General features: G+C 40.6%; 1 protein-coding gene across 7 annotated transcripts in view; it reads left to right on the forward strand.

The window, feature by feature from the left end:
• MACROD2 (mono-ADP ribosylhydrolase 2) overlaps positions 1–19963 on the forward strand; it is a 2107194-nt gene that overhangs the window by 1635285 nt on the left and 451946 nt on the right. The gene's annotated exons all lie outside the window — the stretch shown is intronic.

Below are 19963 nucleotides of genomic sequence, written 5' to 3' on the forward strand. Positions count from 1 at the left end.
ATTAAATTGGTACACTTCAATCTCGGTAGTTCAGAAGGAACCCTTATGCCCCCAAGAGCTAAATTTACCAATCTGAGTGACATATCTGCATGGAGGAAATATAGCAGCAGCAAGAGAGACACACAAGCACACACAAATCAACCCGGGCTGCGATGATAATTGCAGTGTGGCGGTCCCTGGTATCCTAGGAGTAATTACTCTGACATTCTTTATCATTGTGTGTTAGATGTGATATGAAGCAATTATCAAGTTGCTTTTTGGAATATTGATGCCTGGCTGTCTTTGCACATTATCCTCATCTCATGCTGTGACCCACAGGACTTAATTCTGACACCTTGAGTCTCTCATGGCAGATTGATAAGGAGCCCTGGCTTAATCTTCCCTTTCTTAGGATGAGACTCTGGTGTTTACCCTTGTTATTAAGGAGAAGTACTGATAACATGCACTACTGCCATTTTCTTTTTCCGCTTGCAAAATTTGATTTGTATCTCAAATTCTCTAGTGCCTGGTCTCCTACTGAAAATATTGGCACAATGGCATTTATTGCTAATTGTAAACTACCCTCATAACAAAGGCAGACATTATTGTTTTTCCTTATAATTACTTGCAATAGTCCCCATGTTAACCCTATTTTAATAGTAATCTAAGGACTATGAAATAAGGTTTATTAAGACCACATGCTTCAGATCTGTGCACACTTTGTTGGAATAATGCTTGTGGGTATAGAAATTTCACTCTTCAAGAGGTGGTCTATTTTCTTAAGTTGAAATTGGCATTGTGTCCGTATTTTGCTTTCATCTGAATAGCTATTTCTCTGCTCCTTTATTTCATTTTTTTTCTGAGAGCAGACTTTTATTCGGAGTATGGATCAGGATGCCCATGTTTAGAATATTTCATATCATATCAGCTTGTTTGTACCACACACAATAAGAGGCATCTGGCATATTTCAGAAAGACTGGAGGAAGCCACTTACTGATGCTGTGTATGGCTGGCCCTCCCTCGCCCCATGTACGAGGTCTTTGGTGAGGTATGCGTTGGTAAACAGAAAAAGCAGTGGCCAAACCATGCTACAGCTGTGGCCTATGGTGACACAGCACACATATCTAACTGTGTGTTCTTCTGTGGTCAGTGCTGCCATCCCTGGGAAGAGATTTCAGCATGGTGGTTTGGAGTAATCAAGAGTGTGGGCACTGAAGACAGGCTGCCCTAATCCCTACATGCAATAAGACCCACCCATATTTTATGACTATAACTATAATTTACACAAATATGGTTGTACTAGATCTTATCCTTTTCTCTCTTTTTTCCTTTCCTTTTTTCTTTTTTCCCTTTACTTTGCTTAGCATGATGTTTGAAAGGCCTATTTGTGTTGCTGGATGAGCCCATTGCTGCTCTGTGCTCTATGGAATTCCATGGTGTGGAATCTGACTTAGCCATTACTCCATGACAGCCACTTCGATTGGCTCCAGATCCTACTACTGCAAACAACATTCTTGTATATGTTCCTTACAGACCTGTGGAAGAATCTCTTTGATGTATACCTTGGGTGGGGTTGCTGGGCTGCCCTCCAGAAAGGCTGCACCAAGCCTCACTCCCATTCATAACATGTGCAGGTTTCCATGGCCCACATCACCACATTCCCACCAACACTAGGCATTACTCAGCTCTCATTGCTATTTTAATTTCTGTTTCTGTAAGACTAATGACTCTTATCTCTCTGTTGACTTTTTTCCCATGATACCTCTTATGGAACGTTAACTCCTAACTTTAATGTAATCAAATTAAGAAATGTTTAACATATTGATTTGTGTTTTCAAATTTTTAAGATGTCCTTTCTCACATCTAAGTGACAAAGAAGTTTTCATACCTTTTCTTCTTTTAAATTTATAATTTTACTTTTACATTAGTTCTTTAATTCACCAAGAGTTCACCTCTACAGATGATAACAGGTAGTGGTCCAGTTTATTTTTCTCTACATTAGGTAATAATGTCACTAAAAAGTCCTTCTTTTTCCTATTCTGTTATGGTCACCTCTGTTGATTTCTTAATGTTTTCTTTGTTTCGTGTTTCCAAACATTACTTCATTGTCTTTACTGTTCCCAGTGTTGCTTTTTGAGCTTGATACCAATCCAGTTCTTACTCTGCACTATATTCTGCATTTCTTAGTTTTTCTTTTTATATTTTCTTTTTAGGAGCTTGGGGAAGAGTGAAATGAGAGATTATTGTTAAGGGGTACAGAGTTTTAGTTTTGAAAGATCAGAAAATTCTGGAGGTCCACTCCACAACAATGTGAGTGTACATAATACTACTGAACTGTGTACTAAAAATGGTTAAGATGGTAAATTTATGTTACATATAGTTCACAATTAAAAACTTGGATCTTGCAATTAGTTTAAGAAATAAATTTAGGAATCCGCATACAAAAAATTTATAGCACAGGAATAAACTTTCTGAAAAGTAATTAGCAATGTATGATGAGCCTTAAGAATGTCCATTCCCTCTTCTAGGTGTGTCCTAAAGAAAAACTGAGAAAAATTTGGAGAGGGAATCATTTAAGTTTATTCATTGCAACATTATTTATGATATAAAAAATACTTAATCTAAATGTTCAACCTAAGGAATAGTTAAATTAAGGCTGGTACTTCCACAGGAAGGAAAATGCAGCTATCAAGAACTTGTTTTGAAATATATTTAATGATATGAGGAATATTTTAATTATAACATTATTTTAAAAATAAGAGGCATAACTGTGACTTTAGTATGAATCTAATTCTTTAAAAATTACACATATATACAAATAGAAGTTAAAGTGGGAGAAAATACACTAAAATGTAAACAGTAATAATCTGTTGGTGGTGGGACTATCTGTGATGTGTGTAAATGCTTTGTAAACTGTAACTTGGCACACTAATAGAGGCAGTGGTTATAAGTCACTCAGAATGAAAAACTTGAGCTATTCCAACGTAATAGCCTAATTTAATAGTTAAAAACCCATATTTAGCATTTAGCATATAGTAAGCATTTTCCTGTACTATCTACATATATTATGTTACTCAGTTCTGCCAACTACCTGTGAGGTAGGTACTATTACTGTTCTATTTCCTTGATGAAAAAAAATGAAACTCAGATGTCATACATAGGAAGCTGAAGAACCATGATACATGTACCCAGAACTTCCTGACATTAACCCCTACTTTTTTACCAATTCCAAAATAATCTAAACAAAGAAGAACAAGAAAAGGTAGTCATAATTGCCTAAATGTTTTAGTATCTTGTTGGCTTGTGGCTCGGTCAACTCTACTGAGAGCTCCTGTTGATGGCCAGACCCAAGCCCTGTGTTGAAGATGACTGAGCAAAGAGCTCAACAGAAGAGTGGCTGCTTGGAATGCCTTCTTACGGTGGGTGTTGTAATGCTTTTATTTTGCAGACTCTACTGGGGCCAGTGAACAATGAGGGAATCAAGTACATCATTCCACATGTTAGCTGGTTAAAGTCATGGCACTTGGCAGTCTCCTGGAGAAGGCATTCAGAGGCCCATGGTCATTCCTTAGAGGCATATTGACTCATTGATTAAAATGTGCTGGACTTGGTCAACTTCCTCCATAACAAGTCATTTATAACACATATTATTTAGGAAATCCAGAATGCTCTGAGAGCTAATTTAAATTATAAGTACTCTTGAAAGCCATGACTGGAAATGACTCTCTTAGCCCTTCAGGCCCTTGCAGTGATTGGCAGTGTACTTCCAAAGAAGGGCTTTTAAGTGGTTTGGTTCATTATATGTGCATTCTACATCCAAAAGAACCCATGCATTACATGGGAGGAATTATGAGGCCAGAGCACTCCTCTTTATTAGAAATGTAAAAACACACAGCCTTGCCCTGGTCAGACATTCCTAGACCCCTGGAGAGTCCTAACACAGGCTTAAGGTCCACAGAATCATTGCAAATTCTGAATATGCATATTCTTTAAATGGCAGTATATATTTTCCCGGCATAATAGGATGTTAAAATGTGGCTCTTGATTTTGGCTCAGGCATAAGACAATGCCTGCTATATTCCATGGAGATCATCCTACAAAATTTTTAAAAAGGAAAGGTATGATCCCTTAAAGAACTCAAATCTCGTCCTCATACTGTTAGTCTGACAGGGTTGTGGAAAGTTGTTTTTATGTTTTTATTTGTTTGTTTTGAGGACAAACTTTTTGAAGATAGGCGCTGGTATACGGTGAATCTCCTTCTTCTCTCACAAGGAGGAGAGGTGGAGAAAGTGTTTGCTTCTCACCTTAAGCCTAGTGAGAAAAGCTTCAGTAAGGCCATTCCAAAAAGTCAAAAACGTTCCTTGAAGTTAGGGAATATATTGGCCTGATGTGTGTCTCCACATGAAAAATGTAAAAGATTACAAATGGTTTATCAGCTTTTACAGGTCATTGCTCTGTTAGGATCGGATTTACTGGGGCAAAGGATATAAGAGTGCTACACACAGACCAGAAAGCTGGAAAAATGCTGGTGTAGGACTGTCTTGGATTCCGTCCAGTGGGGCTATCCAGAAGTGTAAACAGGCCTTAGCAGTTGCAATCTAAAGGTAGTGCCGGATTCCTTGGTCAAGTGAGAGAGAGATGATGAAATAGAGCAGACACATCACCTGTAAAAGGCCACCAGAGGTGGGCAGTGTCTGATGATGGTATGGGGTCGAGGCCTTTGACGAATCAACAAAAATGCTTCATAAAAATTAATTAACTTCAAAGATCAGCTTTGCACAAGAAAACAAAGCCATCTTTTCTGTCCTCTGCCCTCTGCTTCCTCCCTTCTTTTTAACCCAGAAGGCAGTAGAAACAAAAGTTAATAGGAAAAGAGTTGAGGTAGCCAGGCACGGTGGCTCATGCCTGTAGTCCCAGTGCTCTGGGAGGCTGAGGCAGGTGTATCACCTGAGGTCAGGAGTTTGAGACCAACCTGGCCAACGTGGCAAAAACCTGTCTCCACTGAAAATACAAAAATTAGCCAGGCATGGTGGTGGGTGCCTGTAATCCCAGATGCTCCGGAGGCTGAGGCAGGAGAATTGCTTGAACCTGGGAGGTGGAGGTTGCAGTGAGCCAAGATTGTGCTACTGCACTCCAGCCTGGGCGACAGTGTGAGACTCTGTCTCAAAAAAATAAAAGAGTTGAGGTAAAGGAGGAAGGATGACCACACCCCACTTTCCCAACTTTCCACCTATGAAAAGCACCAGCTGGCAAAGGGGAAAGGCTTTAACTTCAAAACATGTTTGAAGTTTCAATTATTATATAGTAATCAACATTCTAAATTTTGTAAAATACTGTATCTAGTGACTTAAAGTATCTTTAAGACACTTCGTTTCCTAAGCATGACCAGTAAAGTCATGGACTGCTCAGAACTTTTTTAAGAAGCAGGGAAGAATGCCTTTCTCTAAACGCTTTTCTTCGGGGGATGGTGGGAGACAAAATTAAGTTGCTTTGTTCCATCCCATGAGTTGTGTCTGTTGCATGTAGGTGTAATACCCTCAGATGCCTGACTGAGGTTATCCTGCCAACCCACTAGTCTGCACTTCTGATCTTGCCAGTCTGGTAACCGCTCTCAGAGCGTGGTGCTAATAAGACCTGGAAGGTGAGATCCCAGGATTCTAAAGACTAGTCAGTTATCTGCAATGTACATTTTGCAATGTGAACTGGGCAGAAGAATAGGGGTTGGGTCAGGGCATTCAGAGGGAAGATAAGCTCAAAGTGGGTGCCCTTTCTATTGCCTTAGGACCTGACAAAAATTATTTCCCATGCTCACTGGAAACCAAGTTTGAAGTTAATATCCTTTACTAGGGTTTCCAGATCAACCTTGCCATCCAATAAAAATACAGGACACTTTGTATTTAAGTATAAGCATGTCCTAAATATCACATGGAAATTCATACTACAAAATTAGTCATTGTTTACCTGAAATTCCAATTTCACTGGGTGTCCTGAATTTTAACTGGCAGCCCTAAGCGAATCCTCTCCCTCTTCTGCATAATAGGATCACATTTATACCATTATTTCTTTAAAAATGCCCAGTGCTGGAGCCATCAATATCTGCAATGATCCCAGTCTCCACATCAGCATTTGGCATACATTGTCTGATACCCATCAAGAGAACAGTTTAAAGTGTTTAAATTGAGGCCGGGCGCAGTGGCTCGTGCCTGTAATCCCAGCACTTTGGGAGGCCGAGGCGGGCTGATCACGAGGTCAGGAGATCGAGACCATCCCTGGCCAACAGGGTGAAACTCTGTCTCTACTAAAATACAAAAAAAAAAAATTGGCCGGGCATGGTGCAGCACACCTGTAGTCCCAGCTACGTGGGAGGCTGAGGCAGCGGAATCGCTTGAACCCCGGAGGCAGAGGTTGCAGTGAGCCGAGATCACGCCACTGCACTCCAGGCTGGCGACAGAGCAAGACTCTGTCTCAAAAAAAACAAAAAGTGTTTAAACTGAAACCATCCCAGAATTTCAGGCCTGTGATCCTTTTACCACTGCCCTTTACACGAAACAGTGGTCAAACACAAATAAGTGTTCTTGAGTAACTTTTCTGCCAAGCTGGAAAACTTCTAGCCGTGTGGTCTTGGACAAGCCACTTCACCTCCCTGAGTTCTCATCACCTGTAAATTGATAATAATAAACTCCTAATGAGAACCAAATAAGCTAATGAAGGGGAATTAGCATGCAACACCATAAAAGTCCTTACAAATGTCACTACATAGCAATAGTGTAGGAACCAATATGTCTATATTTTAAAATTTTTTCTGTTGGTATTCAGTTTGCACACAGAAACACACAAATGCGTGAAAATTACTTTTTAAGGTAACATACAGCTCCACAGGACCTGACTCCCTGATGATAGCCACGGCCATTAGAACCACAACAGAACTCCAATTAATCAGTTCAGATGCCTTCTCCATGAAATGCTTTTCCAGAACCCCCTCTAAGTATCCAGACCTTTTAAATCCCCCTGTCTTCCTTTGGCTGCCAACTCTAGGATGGGGCACACAACCTGAGAAAGATCTCAAAGATGATAAGAAAAGAGGAAGAAACAGTGGATGAAGAAAAGCTGCAAATCAGAGCTCAATATGCAGCCCTCAGTGGTGCACCCTTCCCCTCACCTAGAAGCAGTGCAAATGGTTAATAGCCATTACTCTTGGGGAGCTGGCAATTCTCCACACTCCTCAGGCCAGTACAGACTAAGCCACTGGAGCAAGGCAGGCCTGTCTTTCTAGGTGACACTGCTGCTGTGCACCGAGACCCCTGGGATGGGTTCCAGAAGTTCATTCTCACTGGTTTCAGCGCTCATTCTACATTTGCTTCTTCCAAGTTCCTGGCAACCTGTCTTTACTTCCTTTTTAATTCATTCATTTTTTGCTGTTGTTTTTGTTGTTCCAGCTAAGAAGACATAAGAAAAGCCCATTTGATCTTAATTTTGTATTGCTCATTATCAGTTCTCTTTTAATCATTTTCTTATGATCTTCTTCAAAAAAGTTACTTGTAAAACCCAGGAAGAAAAGCCCTTCATATCTCCCCGCCCTCCCCTTCTTCTTTCTCTATCTCTTTTGATGACAAAGTGGCAAGTGACTTCCCAGAGAGCTTTAGGAAATCTAACCAAATGACAAAATAGTTGTGTGATGTCCAATATACTGAATGAATGTCTTACAGAAAAACCTTTAGCAAAAATCCTGGGGAGGAAGGTAACGGCATTTTAAAAAATCAGAAGCTCAGAGGAGACAAACACTGCTTGATGAGCGCTTGAGATGAATACTACAAGCTAATGCGAGCAATCAGCAGGTTTGTGGAGAATATGCTGATATCTGCAGAAAAAAAATGCAGTGGCAGAGAAGAGCTTACAGATAAACACAGGAGCTCAAAAATATATATATTATTGCTAGAAAAACCTTGACATTTTGACCATCTTTTATGTTGCAACTAGAAGGGAAATACAGAGTCCAGTTATTACAACTGAATATCCTTCTGGTAACGAACTCATTCTAAATGTTGTTTCAGAACTCCTCTACATGATGCTTCATCACATAGCAAATTAGCCAGGCAACCCCTCGTTAATAAGAATAGTTAACCATAAGAACCAACAAGAAACATACATTAATAACATTTAAAAATTTGAATCAGGGATTCAACGCAGGAAGGTAACTCAATTCAGGATCCATATTTGTTACCTTCTGTTGAGCATTCTCGCTACTGACTCCCTCAGCCTCACTGGGGTTCCAGTTGTCAGCCCCCCTTATTGGCAAAGGAGCTGTCTATTGGACTGTCCAAGTGGTTTAGGGCTCATCTTTTCACACCTCTCAGGAGCTCCTCTGTGGATGTTTCATGTAAAGCCTGCATTTCTTTCTTTCCTTCTGCAGAAAGCCTGAACAGTTCAAAACACCTCCACTTAAATCCACTTAAATGTGTGCACCCATTCACCCATCCCAAATGGCATATACTCTTTTAGTGAACCTCAGCTGAAATGAACAAAAAAGAAAATTTAAGTTCACACCTTCATGCAAAAAAAAAAAATCATACTTTGTGCTTATAGAGATAGTAATGAAAGGTATGACTTAATAGATGTTTATTGGATGTTGATACTCACCCATCCCTGGATAAGAGTTCTTCAAGGCCTGCTATCCAGTGATCGGTGATCACCTTACTGTTAGTTTATTGGCTCTGACTCTCCAGGTAACAATAATAAAGCAACAAATATTCTGACCCTCACGCATGACTCATTTATGCTTTTAATTAAAGTTTAACATGGTGAACCAGGTAAATTTGTTTAAAAGTGAACTTGAGGCCAGGTGTGGTGGCTCACGCCTGTAATCTCAGCACTTTGGGAGGCCGAGGTGGGTGGATCACAAGGTCAGGAGATCGAGACCATCCTGGCTAACACAGTGAAACCCCATCTCTACTAAAAATACAAAAAACTAGCCGGGCGTGTTGGCATGCACCTGTAATCCCAGCTACTCAGGAGGCTGAGGCAGGAGAATCGCTTAAATCCGGGAGATGGAGGTTCCAGTGAGCCGAGATTGTGCCACTGCACTCCAGCCTGGGCAACAGAGCGAAACTTGTCTCAAAAAAAAAAAAAAAAAAGAACTTGAACTGTTTCGATGCTTCTGTCATTACTGAATCACTAAAAATAATGTGATAGATGCCAGGATACACTGTCTAAATCCCTCACTGAAGAATGTAGACCCCAACCTCCTGCCATGATGGGCGTGTTAAGCTGGAGCTACCAGCCTCTATAGGGATTGACTTAGCCAAAGAAAGCCCAAGGTTGTATCCCCATTCTAGGTGGCCCACATCTGATGACCAGTCAACCCAGGAGAACAAAGGCCTGGCCCACTAGCTTCAACTCAGCACAGCTCTGAAAGGTCATGCTAGTTTCAGACTTTCATCAAGTTGAGTTCTGTCTCCTTTGAGACTGTCATACTTTGAATTCAATCCTCTGCCCAGTTTTACTTCCCTCCCTTCCCTTCTAAGGGTGTTGATCTCAAGAGCGCTTCCTCATTATCTTTCTGCATGCATATCTTCATTTCAGAGTCTGCTTTCTGGAGAACCCAAACTTCAGTAGCTACTTCATTTTGTTTTAGACTATTGGCTTAACACACAGAAACCTAGTGAGTTTCTTTATCAGCCCAGGATCTATGAAGAATATGCTAAATAATACTCTTTCCCTCCAAAAACATCATACAAATTGTTCATAGTTTTATCCAGAAAACAGAAGCCCCTTGAGGAGAGAGTAGTGGAGAATGAGTTTGGTAAGAGAAGAGGAGTCTAGGATAAAAACGCCTGTGTAATGAGGGCAGAAGTGAGACTAGTAGGAAAGTAGACATATGCATAAGATATTTCCTTCAACTACCTAAATAACTGTTGATAACTCTGCCATTTTACTTCCTGCAATGGAATGAGGTCTCTACTAATGGCTACCCTTTGGGAGTTCTTATAGATTTTTTTTTAATATGTCCCAGAAAATTTAACCAATGCCCATTTTCTTAAAAAAAAAATCTATCCTATTTCTTGCTTGTATCTCTGTCTAAAAATTACATTGGTGTAAGTGTGGGTGTGAGTGAGAGCATGTGAGGGGGAGGCTTTATTTATATTGTGTCTTTCAGAGCCTACAGCCACTTCTAATTGAAGCACAATAGTAAATATGACTAGATCAAAGAAATGTTAATATTATCTGTGGAGCTTCCTTATTTAGACTTTGAAACACTCATTAATTTTCTTTGATTCATATCCAGAATATCAAATCAAGATCTAAAGGAAATAGGCTGGAGTGGTGGCTCATGCTTGTAATCCCAGCACTTTGGGAGGCCGAGGCAGGTGGATCCTTTGAGGTCAGGAGTTCGAGACCAGCCTGGCCAACATGGTGAAACCCCATCTCTACTAAAAATATTAAAAAAAAAAAAAATTAGCCAGACGTGGTGGTATGCACCTGTAGTACCAGCTACTTGGGAAGCTGAGGCAGGAGAATCGCTTGAACCCAGGAGGTGGAGGTTGCAATGAGCCAAGATTGTGCCACTTCACTCTAGCCTGGGTGACAGAGTGAGACGTCTCAAAAAAAAAAAAAGATATAAGGGAAATAGCCATAAATCTGTTCATAGATAAATTGCAATCTGGATGGAGGAAAGAGGAAGGAATGAAACTCACCCCTAAAGGCAGTTAAATATTTCATAAGAGATGCAGGAGCCATGGGCTTTTTCACCTTTTACCATTTGTGAAAGCCAGTTTACCCAGTATTGCAGGAAAAATCACTACTCTAGTTAGCATAAAAGGAAAACAGAAGAGAATTTCACCAAGCCTGTCAACTGAGAGAGTCACTGAAGCCAGCAAAGATTATTCATGTTCAACCTGCAGACCTTTTAGAGGACATCAAAGATCAAAGGTTTACCCAGGAATGTTTTCCTGGAAAGAGTGTCTTTAATTGTTTAAAAAAATATATATTGAGCAATATGTGTTCTGGAATTGAACTTTGGAATAACTCATCACTATTTTAAATTAGTGGTCATCCTCTATTCCTTGTTATTTCCAAGCTTAGTATCTGATTCCTAACTCCAATAGAGTCCAGAATTAGGCAACTGCTTTTTGTGATGTCCTGTTTATAGGCTAGCTTTCTGCATCCCACTGCTTCTACTAGATTGACAAGATGAGGCACCTTGGATCCACTGTGGAAGTGTATGTACCACATGGGCTTCTATTAAGGCATGAGTATAGAAAGCGGAAATGGCCCAAACCGGAGTGTTGCACAGAGTTTTGGCATCCACAAACTCAGTGCAGAGGAGGAAGGATTGATCAAATAAGCTTATTTGGTTCCCTTCTTTTCTCTTTCCTTCCTCTTTCCATCTTTTCTCCCTCTGGCTTTTAACCTGGCTGTGAAACAAAATTACCAGTTCAGTTTTTTTTATTTGCCTTTTTTTTTTTTTTTTTTTTATTAAGAATGCCTGTGCTCAAGCACTGAAACAATTTCTGGGAATGGAGCCTGAACAGCTTTATTTGTGAAAAGCACCACAGGCAATTCTATAGCAGGGCCAGATTTGAGAAGCACAGAGCTCCCCTATCCAAAAGTAAAGCACCAATGGACAAGAGGACCAAATGGGATGTGCCCAGCTGTAGGCTCAACCACAAATTGTCATCCATCTCCATTAAGTGATACCACAGAATTTGTACACCACCTCTCAGAGTCATTATTAACTTCCCAAGAATGCCACAATGTTCTGAGGGAGGCAGATACATGCCGCCAACATATGAGAACATTCTTGGTGGAATATGATTTGGGGTTCTTGGTTCTTCTGGGGTTTCCGAAGTCTTCATGACACAGCAAAGTCTGTGCTATAGGGACATTATTAACTCTTTAATAACTGGTTATCTTATATTTGCATATTTCTGTTATAAATCTCAACAATTATGATGAAATAATTTCATAACACATTTCAAAAGTATCCACCCTTTCCCTTTAGCAGTTCATGTTAATTTTTAAGTAGTGACCCTTTACAACTTCTCACCCAAATCTGGCCTTTTGGAAACAGAGCTATAAACGGATACACTGTGGATGGAGTTTTACTGGCAAAAGGCATTTTTAAAAAATTCCCATATGTTCCTTTAAGTGATTTTTGTTCTTTGAAACTAAAAAGCATATGTTGAATGATTTTTTTCTCACACTAATATGTCATTTCAGACCCTTACCAGGTCTCTTAAATCTTTTCACTTTCTTCTTTTTTCATCTACCTGCAAGGCAACTTATGTGTAGTCCATGACTTGATCTCTTTTATTCCCTTTGAATGAGGAGAAAATGTGCCTGGATGGAAAGTCGTGAGTCTTCCTCTCTCTCTGCACTCTTGACTCTCCTGTCTTGGGGCATCACTCTTTGTAATATAGACTTTTTTTTCATGATTTCCCACAGTTGCCATAGACAGATGCCAAATGAAAAGAGGGTATTGATTCTCTTTCTTTTGTGGGGCATAGACTATTTCAGATAACTTCAGTTAGAAAAAACAGGATGTAAGCGTGTGTGTGTGTGTGTGTGTGTGTGTGTGTGTGTGTATCGGGGTTGGTTCTCAACCCTGATTTTTCTGGAGTAAATCAATGTTGGACCCAAAAAGCAAAACCAAATAGAATAAACAAAATAAATAAACTAACAATTACCTGATACCTAAGAACATGAACTCTGTAATCACATGGGCTCACGTAACATGTATAAGTTTGAAAATACCTATTTGGAAAAATCTGTTGAAAACTTGGTTCTAATTTAGAAGCAATAGTTCTAATGAGTTTTGTGTATAAGAAACAGGTGTGTCTTAGTCCATATTTTATGACATAGACATTGTTGTCTAGAGCCTCGTGAAACTCACTTTCCATCATGTCCGCTAAAAACATTCCCTACTTCTTATACCATGTCAGACCTTCCTTGTGTCATTCAAGGGATCTTATATTTCTGTTTCTAAATTACAGGTAAATCACGATGCTTACTGGTATCTGTTCACAGATGTTCCACTGCCACATCAATTCAGCATATAACACAGTGAACTGATTACATACTCCCTTAATTTTACTTCCTAGATACTTGTCAACCTGTCTCTCCCCTTCTCTACTTTTAATGCCTTTGTTTGGATGTTTTTAATTTCTCATTTGCTCTATTGCAAATGCTTCTGGCTTAGTTTCTCTGTCTCTAGTCTCATACCCTCCAAATCTATTCTCTGCCTGTGTGAGCCATCTAAAAAAGGCAAATTCACCATGATACTTTTTCACGTCAATTTTTCAGTGTCTCAGTTGCCTTTTTAGCAGAACATATAAGAATTTGGATGGCCCCACTCTTGACTCAACTTCTCTAGGCAAATCTAACCATCCCCGATTCAGACGCTAGGCTTCTGAGTTCTCAAACATGTCAAGCTTTTTCCTGCCTCTACTCCTGGCTTGCTTCTGCCTCCACCTGGGATGCTGTTTTTTTCTTCTTCAGTTGATTAGTTGGCGTTCATTTTTCAGGACTGAACACAGGCTTCAGCCTTCCTGTGGTTCTGGGCTTGTTACTTCTCTAATCCTCCAAGGCCTCCTGAAGATTTCTCTGTGCAGCACTTGCCACATTAAATCATATGGTATTTGTGTCCCCACCCACTAATTTTAATGTTGAGAACAGAGCCTTGACAACTTCATCTTACCACCCCTAGTGTGAAGCCACAAGTATATGCTCAATAAAAACTTTGCAAATGCTTAATCCAGAAGGAAACTTATAGATTAACTAGTAGAATGACTTTATTTCAAAAATTGAGAAACTGGCTAGGGACAGTGGCTCATGCCTATAATCCCATCACTTTGGGAGGCCAAGGCAGGCAGATCACCTGAGGTCAGAAGTTCAAGACCGGCTTGACCAACATGGAGAAACCCTGTCTCTATTAAAAATGCAAAATTAGCTGGGTGTGGTGGTGCATGCCTTTAATCCCAGCTACTCGGGAGTCTGAGGCAGGAGAATTGCTTGAACCCAGGAGGCAGAGGTTGCTGTGAGCCAAGATCGCACCATTGCACTCTAGCCTGGGCAACGAGAGCAAAACTCCATCTCAAAAAAAAAAAAAAAAATTGGGAAACTAAGACTGGGCATGGTGGCTCGTGCCTATTATCCCGGCACTTTGAGAGGCCAAGGAGGAAGAATTGCTTGAGGCCAGGAGTTCACGATCAGCCTAGGCAACATAGCAAGACCTAATTGCTACCAACAAAACAAAAACAATGGGAAACTAAAATACAAGAAACTGAAATAACATGTCAGAGGCTAAATGTGAATTTGTAGCTGAGTTGAAACTAGGGCCCAGATATCTCCATTGCCTTCTGACACATTTTATTTTGAGTTGTATAATTTGGCATATTCATGAGAAACATTGTTAATTGAATTATATTAATTTCCCCTAATTAGGTTTGCTTGGGAAATTGCAGAGATGCTCAGTTCTTTCCTGTTCACAGTGACCCAAGAGCTTGATACTTTTCAGCCATTGGCCATTTCATCCTGCATCTATTCTGCTGTTAATGGTACTCTAAATAGCTTATTTTGCAATCTTAAAAATCTCATGCATTATGTCAGTAAAGATGTTTGTTTGTTTATTTATTTATTTATTTTTTTGAGACGAAGTCTCCCGCTGTCACCCAGGCTGGAGTGCAATGGCACTATCTTGGCTCACTGCAACCTCTGTCTCCCGGGTTCAGGTGATTCTCCCACCTCGGCCTCCTGAATAGCTGGGATTACAGGTGCTCACCACCACGCCTGGATAATTTTTGTATTTTTATTAGAGACAGGGTTTCACCTTGTTGGCCAGGCTGGTCTCAAACTCCTGACCTCAGGTGATCTACCCGCCTCGGCCTCCCAAAGTTCTGGGATTACAGGTGTAAGTCACCATGCCCGGCTGCAATAAACATGTTTCTATAAGCCAAACTCATTGTAATTCTGTGTGATACATTAATTCAGATGGTATTATAAGTGTTTGCTAACTAAAATCAATATCCAGAGATGGAATTCAAGAAATGTCATCTAAGTTGGGAAAAAAATACTGCAACTGATATTTTGGTACAACTTAGCCATGGCTTAACCCATCTCAATACAGCCACATGATTCTTCTAGCATAGCTACTTAGGGAAGAAGAATATAAGGAATTCTCTACTTCACGTACTGGTTACAGGGCATGATATTCTTCAACTTTGTAGATTGCAATATATAAGCTTGTGTCTTGGTTATATGGTCTCTACTTCACGTACTGGTTACAGGGCATGATATTCTTCAACTTTGTAGATTGCAATATATAAGCTTGTGTCTTGGTTATATGTGCATTATTGTCACAAATTTGTGATAATGTCCTGTATCTTCTCCCTGTTTTACCTCTGTGATTAAAATATTTTTCAAATGTGCACTCTCTCTCTGTCACCTCCATGGGAAGAGCATTTTCTTGCACTATGAAGCCTTGTGCTTGGCCACAGGACATAACTTGGTCAATGGAATGTCAGCAGATATAATGTAAACACAGGCTTTAAATGCCTTGATCTCTTATGCCTTACCATTGCCATGGAAAGACCTTTCTCTGGATAGCTGTTATTTCCTCACCCTTGTTCTAGGAGGAGCACACGTGCAAAGACCTAGACCAACCTGCATCAAGGAGCCGAGCCTAACTGGGCCTCAGATTGAAGCAGTTTCCAAGGCAAGCCCAACCCAGGTCAACCAACCACTAAGTGACCCACAGAGGCAAGAATTGATACGTTTAAGTCATTGACTTTTGAGTGATTTGTTTTACAGCCAGCTGATTCAACTCCTCCCTAATAGGCTACTTAATTAAAAAACCTTAAGCCTTTTGCATAATTGATCCTAGGACACTTGCTTCTCCTGCTGGTCTTCACTTCCTTCTCTTTTGCCGCTGTCTTAGGCTTTTTGAAATCCTGTTTAACTTTCGATACCTGTGCTTGTGTTCTTTTAAGTTGCTTTTCTTCAATTCCTTTTTCTTTTCTTTGTCCTTTACCTGATCTGCTACTTCTCCTGGAATCTTTTTTTTTATGTTATATTTTATTTCTGCTTTTATCTTTTGCTGCCTCTCTGAATGTGTTTAATTTATAATTTCTCTCCCTTTATGTGCCTGATGCTGCTCATTCTGGGCTCTTCTTTTTGTTTCTGCCTCTACCCAATTCTTGTGGGATGACGTCCCAGCTACATCCTGCTGTTCTTTCACCTGCTCTATTTCTCCAGAAGCAGAAAGGCAGACTTAACAAATAATCTGAAATCCTCCCCTTGAAAATTCCAGCTCGCTTTCTGGCTCCAATGGCCCACCCACCCCCAGGTGCTCTGGGACGGAGCTCATTAATTACACTCCCTTCAGGCTACCCTGACTTGAACAGAGGGATGGAAAGAGAGACAGTGGATAGGGAAGGTGAGAGAAGGAAGAACTTGAGAATCTTATTAATGGTATCTTTGTTTTCTGAAATGAGAATTGGAGAAAACAAGGCATACGGCGAATTCATTGTTTTAGAACCAAGAAACAAGCTCCTATTCGTCTTGCCAAAAATTGCAAATGTGTGTGATTCCTCTCCATTAGTTCACAGCAATATTGGAAATGTATTTAACTAAACTGGAACACACCATCAGCCCAAGATGCCCAGAGGCAGCTCAATACAGCCATCCATATGCTTCTCTGAGTTAATTTGGAATACAGAGAATTCAGTATCCAAACTCTCCCCATGAACATTTGTAAAATCCTGCCCATGTGAGTGGAAGGTGATTTGTACCACCACATGCAAGCTCTCAAGAATGCTGGAGGACTGTGTCATGATGGAATGCAAAGGAACGACGGGAGGTATTGAGACCTGTAACTCTTAACTGCTACTGTTTTCATTGATTTAAACATATTGCTTTATAGAATTTCTGATTTCTCAATGCTTTATTAAAGGATCAGCAGGGGTTAGGCAGTTGTAGTGTAAATTATATCATTGCAGCCACCACAAATGTATATGATGGCCCTTGGTCCCTTACCAGCCCTCTCAGGAGATACAGATTGACCACAGATACTCAATTCACAGGCAGAAAGTCCCAGAACATGCTATTACTTCCTTCTATAGCATCGTAGTCTGTGCATTCTTCTACAGATTATCCCAGGCAATGAACTGCATTTAATATTGCTGTGGATAGTATTTCTTCTTCTGTCTCCCTTTTGCTAGCACTCCTGGAAATAGCTGAAGCACAGGACAAATACTTACGTTGCAAAATTATGTTAAGAATTTCACTTAACGTAAACTGCTCCCTAGCTCATATATCAAACATGAAGTGGGTAGATTGAACTTCCGTTTGCTGGGCAACCTCAGTATGTTACCCATCTACTTCTCCCACAACCATTGCCACTTTATTTCTTCCCTTCCTGGACACGATCTTAGTTTCCTAAAGCACCACAAACTGCAAGGCTTAAAATAACAGAAATGTATTCTGTCAGTTTAGGAGGCCAAAAGTTGAAATCAAGGTGTTGGCAGGGTTGATTCCTTGCAGAGGCTCTGAGGGAGAATTCATTCCTTGCTTCTCTTCTAGCTTCTGATGGCCGTCGGCAGCCCTAGGTGTTCCTGGACTTGTGGCTGCATAACTCCCATCTCCACCTTAGACTTCACATGGCCCTCTCCTCTGTCTGTTTCTTCTCCTTTTCTTTCTCTTACAGGGGCACTTACCAATGGGTCTAGGATCCACCCAGAGGGGCATTTACCAATGGGTCTAGGATCCACCCAGAGATGCATCCAGGATGATCTATCTTAGCATAATAACATCTGCAAAGGCCCTTTTTCTAAACATGGCCACAGTCACAGGTTCCAGGTGGGCATATTATGGGAGACCACCATTCAACCTACTACAGGCATCTCGTGTAGGCACCCTGCCTGCAGCTCTCAGTATTCTCTGCATTTACCGTGTGCTTTGGATTTGGAGTTGACCAGAAATATCTCCTCACCTCCACTGCAGCCTGTTCTCCAACCTCTAAATTGGTGTTGGCAGTGGAAAACCACTGGACCAGTAAAAATAATTGTGTTTCTCGCCTGGCTGTGGCCTCATGCAGAAGGCAGAAGAGAAGCCAGATGCTCTCTTTCATTTCAGGCTATTCAGATGACTGGGACTTTCACTGACTCACTTCATCTTGTGCTTTTCTTTTTATGTCTTTTAGCCAAATTTTTTTTTTTTTTTTTGCCCCCAGTGAGCAAAGTCCGCTCTGCCCTCTCAGTCTGCCAGTAGCCATGGATCATGGTTGTTATTTTGTAATCCTAAGAGTCTCACGTCAGTCTGTACAGCTAAGAGCACACTGCTCATTCATGGAGAGCCTGCTATATGTATGTACCAGACACATGATGTGAATTGTGTCTTATTTAGTCCTTGTAACAAACCTTTAGGGTAGATAGCAATGCTTCATTTTACAGGTGAAATAACTGAGTCTCAAAAAAGTTACCCGCCTCCCCCCAAAAATGCCCAAAGATAACACAATGGCAGAGTCACGATTGGAAGCCTGCCCTCTGATTCTGCCACCAAGGTGTGTCCATTGGCATCCAGCCTCCTCTGCACATCGTTTAATCACTTGCTAACTTGGCATATATGCTCTGGCCATTTTTTATACCTACGGTTTTCTCACCAAGGTTGTTAATAAACATCCTGCATGCTTGCCAAGCACCTACCTGGTGCCTAGTCTATTCTTCTACTTCCAGTTGGTGTGCATGAAGGACCGTATAGTTATCTTAGTAGAGTAGGTGCTGGTCACAGTCCCATGGGAGTGAATATGCCAGCTAGCATCCCTCTGATGTTCTCTTGTTATTAATTACCTGTGACTCTGATTATCCCCTCACTGTGACCCCCTCGGCACTTACATGCTAAGGTTGTGCTGTATTCATTTGTTCTTGTTGAAAGACGGCTCCGTAATTGCTTCTAAACAATTTTATTTATGCATCTGTTGTAGGCAGAGATCTAAATCTAGCAATTTAAGCCATTACTAGATAATGTCTATAAGGCTCTGAGCAAACTCCCGGGAGCTGGGCATGTAGTGGGGATTGGGCATCCTAGATCAACATGTATTTGTGTGTATGTCTGCATAACAAAGCACCTTTTATTGCAGGTCATGGTTTTTTCTTGTATTTATTCCCTAGTTCTCCATCCTCCCACCACCACCCAGCAACACACATGTTGCAGTACTGCCCACAAGGAGCTAACATAATGGTGACCGACTGGAGGAGTCGATTTTCATACAGTTTTTGAGAAAGAAGCAGATATCCAAGCCTTATATATATATGCTACCTTAGTAAACAAAACCCATGGCTTTAATTCCAAGAGGAGTTAGTCTTATTTCAAATTATAGAATACAGCCAATACAGCTATAGCATGAGCCATGCTGGCTCATGATTGTTACCTCTTGGCTGTTGCCCAAATCTGAACATTATCTCGTCCCCAAGACTTTACTTCTGGCCTGGTTAGAAAAATGTTCTAATCTAATTGTCTGCCTCTATTGCGTTGAATCTTCTGGGAGATAATGGTCCCTGATGCTGTTTCACATCCTCACTTTTAGCTAACTTTGCATAATGCACATTACATTATCTCTGTCTTCTCCCATTAAGGCCTGCAAAATCATGGGCGATTGATTAAGCCTGAGACTAGGCTAGAAATTTCTTTTGCAATGAAGCTGTTTCAGGAGTAACATTTTTTAAAAAAACATATTCATAGGACACGTCACAAAATAAATGAGACTGCAGGCCTCCACGTTCTGCGGAAGAAATGCTCTGCTGCCACTAAAGCTTTAGCTATTCATCAGGGGCAGCGGAATTAGAGTCACAGACGTTCCAATATTGTAAGAGAGAATGAATAGAAACGATGGCTCTGTTGTTTTCTTGTAGTCGTTTTTAAAATGGTCTGTAGAATGTGCCTCTGGACAGAAAGGAATGAATGCAAAAAAGAGAAAATTTTACACATTTCTGT

Source organism: Pongo abelii, chromosome 21 (genome assembly GCF_028885655.2).
Source record: "Pongo abelii isolate AG06213 chromosome 21, NHGRI_mPonAbe1-v2.0_pri, whole genome shotgun sequence".
NCBI classification, from domain to species: domain Eukaryota; kingdom Metazoa; phylum Chordata; class Mammalia; order Primates; family Hominidae; genus Pongo; species Pongo abelii.